The sequence below is a fragment of the Hirundo rustica genome, chromosome 1 (genome assembly GCF_015227805.2).
Source record: "Hirundo rustica isolate bHirRus1 chromosome 1, bHirRus1.pri.v3, whole genome shotgun sequence".
Lineage (NCBI taxonomy): Eukaryota > Metazoa > Chordata > Aves > Passeriformes > Hirundinidae > Hirundo > Hirundo rustica.
The window spans coordinates 108,910,044-108,915,240 of record NC_053450.1 but is presented as its reverse complement, the minus strand read 5'-3'; positions in this window follow the sequence as shown (position 1 = coordinate 108,915,240).

Here is a 5,197-nt window from a genome sequence, read left to right as displayed (position 1 = left end):
AGAGTTAGTTGCTCTGGCCAGTGATCCCTACAGTCATTTCCTAACAATGCCAGACTTCTCATATTGACAGTCTGCTGTTTGACTATGTTTGCCTGAGTGCCTTTTGGACTGTTCAGCCAGCTACTTGTGCAGCAATTATGCCAGGTATTTTCTCAATTTGCTGGCACAGACATTGTTCCTGCTGAACCTCATATGATTACTAACCAACAGAAGGTTGGTAAGAGGGAGCTTCTTGACATCTATCCAGGATCTAGGTGTTACCATAACACAAATGGTATTATTTAAAATCAGTATTTCAGGTACTTTCACTCAGTTTTCACATCTGTCATTATAAGTTGCATGAACTTGAAAGGTTCTTTCTTTGCTTGCTTTAATGAGAGTCTTTGGCAAGACATGGACTTCCTGCAAGACTCCACGGTCCTAGGACATGCGAGCCCTTAGGTCACGTAGCACACAGGGTGTTGCATGCCAGGCTCCATTTTCAAACACCTGCATCAGCACACAGCCTACAAACACAATTAAAGATCCTCAATAATTCCCAAGTCAAAGATTCCCATGTCAAAGATTCCCATCCCCTTATTTTGCCAGGTTGCTCCAATAACATAGTGTTGATGTCCAGAGGGTTTCTCTGCCTTCTACAAAGTAATCAGTGTTCTGCAAACACCAACCTTGCTTCTCAACTACGAGGTGTGATGCCACCTCATGCTTGGGAAAATATATGGCACATGCTTAGGAATGCTTATTCACACAGGTACCTAACCACATGTCAAAGCAATGAGTAATAGGGAGACTCAGCAAGTAGTTACTAATCAGCTATTAACTGTGTGCTTCAGTAATTAGCTTCTGCTGAAAACCAGTTCTCCATAGGCCACAATTTTAGGATGGAAATGGCAAGTTAAATGAGAAGCACTAAAGATGCTGTGGTTAACCTTGTCAGTCAGTAGATGGCTCTATTGCTTCTAGCCACCTCCAGGGAACAGCACTGCATTGCCATGGTCAAAAAGGAGAGCGCCCTTCCCCAGGGATACAAGGAGCCGCTCACAGTACACACAGACCTTTTCACTTCGTTGTTTCCAAATGGTTCAGTTTGCACGCAATATTGCTCATCTATTTATTTTTTTGAAGGTGTCTGTTAGTTGCACAAAATCTTTGTAACTCTCTGGTTGAGCATTGCTGTTTCACACAGTTTAGCTTAAGTAACTATCTGGTCTTGACATCACCATAGTTTCACAGCAACAGGTTGCAAATGCCCCACTGTGAAGGAACTTGTTATTTCAACTGTTTAGAAGTGGACTGTGAGTTTCTTCGGTTGTGCATTCATAGTCACTGTCCTGGTTCCTCCTCATTCTCACCTTGTGGCCTAACCATTGTGCAAGTGATGGGCATCCTGTCAGCTTAAAACATGGCAACGCTCCCATCATCAAAAAATTACAATTGCTTCATTGATTAGCCCCAGCAGAGAGAATAAAAAAGCACAGAGTTCAAGCTAGTCTTCTTTTCCAAAGAAACAGTCACACCAAATTGGAATTGTAGGAGACTGCCAGGACATCAGGAGGAAGCTTGCAGTGTTAGGCTCCTTCTATTCTGCAGATAAAAACAACATTTCAGTTACCCAGAAAATCTGTTAATGAGTTTTCTCATGCATTAAATGACCACATAAAACCCTCTTCCCCCCTGTCCTAAAAACACAAGCCAGCATGGTGCCAGAAGAGCTCAGTGGTGGCAGAATTTGCAATCGACACAAGATTATATTGGCTGCAATGGAAAGAAATGAAAAAAGAGACAAGTTTATTCTTTGGCAATTGTGGGAAGATACATCAAAACTAGAAGCAGATGTAAAAAGTTCAGGAAAAAATAGTAAACACTTTCAGATGCAGGTGGATTAATGTTCAGAAGGTGGTAATATTATCTGAATTTCTGGAGCAAGGAAAGGTCCTCTAGGCAGGATCTGCAGTCCTCTGGAAGCACTGGGAATGTTTTCATGGGTTTCAATAGCTTGTAGAGCTGGCAAATGTTGTGCATTTCACTCAGGCTAGTGAGGACCTTCTCACGCTGGCCTGGCTTTCAGCTGGTTTCTCAGGCTTTCAGGCTGGCAGTGGGAAAATGTGTCAGGCTTTTGGCTTGTAGTTCTGTCTTTGGGATGTTAGGGGCCCCCATGGCTCTACTCCTGTGGAATCATGACCTGTCTGTAACTGGAGTGTGGCCTTAAGCAGTGGACCTGATCCAGGACAAGGCTAACCAGGATAAATGTTCCCAGGCTGACACATCTATTGTCAGTGATGGCAGAATCCCCAACATTTTGCTTCACAAGTAAAGTAGCTTCTACTTCTGAAAAGCCCAAGTCAGAGCATCGACTGCGTTTCTCACCCAGCAATGTCTTATTCATCATCCTTCTGCACAGGAACCACATGGGTCTGATGTTCTCTGTTCTTCCCTCCTGATGGTACTGTCAGCCTTGGTGACCATCTCTTCCCATCTGTCCCCTTGCTACTTCCCAGCAGCATCCATCCAGTAGCCCACTCCAGCACTGCACCACCCCACACCTTTGCTCTGCACTGCTTAATGTTGCCTGCTGGTCTGAAAATTGTTTGCAAACATGTGTAAAAGTGCACACATGGCACCTTTTGGAATTGCTGTTTCAGTCCCAGTCTGGGGCAACATAATGAGGACAATAATAATCACAAAACCAAAGAAATGAATTTTCAGCTTGTGGAAAATGCCTGCAGTCAAGGAATGATTGCACAGCATGTGGAAATGAATGACCAAGGTCTGGAACAAGATAAGATTTACATTGCCATAGATTTCATACTGGATGGCAAAAAACATCACACAGATTGAAATAGCAGAGGAATTTATCTAGAAAATGCTGCCTTACAGAGCTATGAGAACATGGAACGTTAAAAATCCATATTCAGTGAGGGGTCAAAGGAGATATTTAACCTTTCTTGGGACTGTACACATATGAAAACTTGTGTTAGATGGTTACAAGCTTTAAAGAAGGCTGACCCATTTTGCTGTTTAAGATATTCTGAGACTTCCATGGAGACTTATCTGATGCCACCTATATATAATGACCTAGATTTTAAAAACAGTTGGGAAGCAGACGTCTGGAAATCTGCTGTGAATTTTAATGTTTTCCATGCAAAGACTGAGTGTAAACTGGCAGTTTAATTTCACTTATGACAGACCAAAATACTTTTAGGACTTCCAAGTTATATAGTTAGGATTGTCTTGCTTGGAAGATGACCGTGAAGTGACAACAGAGCCATCTTTTCCCCGCCAGATTCCTGTCCTAAAGGATGCTCAGGTAAGGTCTAAAGTCATTGCTATCTAATAACTGTATGGTTGTCTGTGTACCATATCTTAATGTGCTTATTAATAAATGGGTGTCAGTGTCACAAAATTCACGGGCACCACGAGTGCCTCCTGGCTGAGTTCTCACAGTGACCAACTAATAAAGCAGTGAAGAGAACGAATTACTTGGCCAACGTGAAGCGCTCAGAATGAAACAGACTTGATGATCAGGATGAAGCCCTTTACGGGATACCTTCCCCTCTCCTCAGATTAACAGGCTTCAGTCCACAGGTTTTTCTTCCCAGCTATATTCTCTGGAGCTCATTCAACCATCCGAAGCATGGACTATGTGAAGTGGCATTTCTAGAGTTCAGCAGGCAGGCTGCCAAAAGAATCTCTTCTACTCCTATTTTAATGTGAATTTCTATGAGTTAGGGAAACTAAATCAAGCAGTCATATGAAAGGGAATTGCTGGCAGAAAATATTTGGGGGAAAAAAAAAGGAAACTAAAATATTCTTTTTCATAGTTTAAATAGGAAAAAATATCCCAGAGCCTCGTAGGCTCAGGGATCCAAAGGTCAGCAGAAACAATAAGTAGTAAGCCTTAAAAAAACAAATAATCTTGAAGAGGGAAAAAAAGAAAATTTGTAAAAATAAACAAAAGCAAGTTAAAGGGTAATTAGTGAGATAAATAATACTGATTTCCAAAAAAATATTTCAGCTGACAGCAAGGGGACACAAATATGTTTTTAGTGGAAGCTGCCCAAAGATAACTAAAAATTGGTCCATGGGAGCATAATTGGCTTGATTGTCACAGCTCTTTAAATAAGAGTTTTGAGATTATCACAGTTGTGTGAAACTACTGAAAGTGTTCATTAAAATAAAGCAGGCATTTATGCAGGCTGCTAGCAAAAAATTTCCTGTGAAAAGTTTTGATTAATCTGCTCTTCAAAAACTCTGTGCAACTTTTTGAGGCCAGAATGCACACAGAGCCAGAGAAAAGTAGAATTAACTATGCACTTTCCCCCACAGTTTCATCAAAACCTTAGTGAATCACATTACACTCACATTATAAAATAAATGCTTATTTTAATTCCCTGCAAGTCTCACAAGTGCTATCCCTGTTACACAAAGAAGGATGACTCCAGACACAACAGTTATGTCTTGAGAAATATCAAGCTAGATCATCTTTCATCAGAGCAAATAAAGGCCAGAAAATATAAAATACAATGAAATTTTGTTATCCTTTTTTTTGCAGATGTCAAGGAAAATTCTGTGTTATAGTAGCAATACTGAATTAAGTCAGAGGTAAATACTAAAGTGACTATTGTTGTGCAGAAAGATACAATGGCAAACACATGTGCTATGAATAGGGACATATCAGATGCTTGTTCAGATGAATTTTTTGCAAAAATTGAGTCTAGTGCAATACATTTCAGAGCGTCAGCTCTCAAAAGAGCATGCTTTGAATTACTTTTCATAAATATTTGGTGGTTGCTCTTTCAACTCTTATTTTCTGAACACAGTCCCATTAGCATCAGATGTTGTTCCTGAAGTCTCTTGAAGTCCAGTATCAGAGGGAACTGCCACCTTTTTTATACTGGCCCCATGGCAGAAAAAACTGGTTTTGGATGAGGCAAGCATCAAGGGCACTTGAATGTCAACTGGAAGTACCAGGTGGAAACCCTGGGCAAAGGAAATCTTGCAGTGGTGCAGCAGACACAAAGAACCTGTGTAGAAGGCAAGAAAAAAAGCTTGGGATGGACAGAAGATAAATACTACCATATGCTTTAACATCACCTGAGTAATATAATGTAATTTTCACTCAACTGCTCTTTCTTACAACTGCAGTAAAAAGAAACTTTGCCAATGCCTCCCAATCTTGAATGCACTTTTGCAGAAG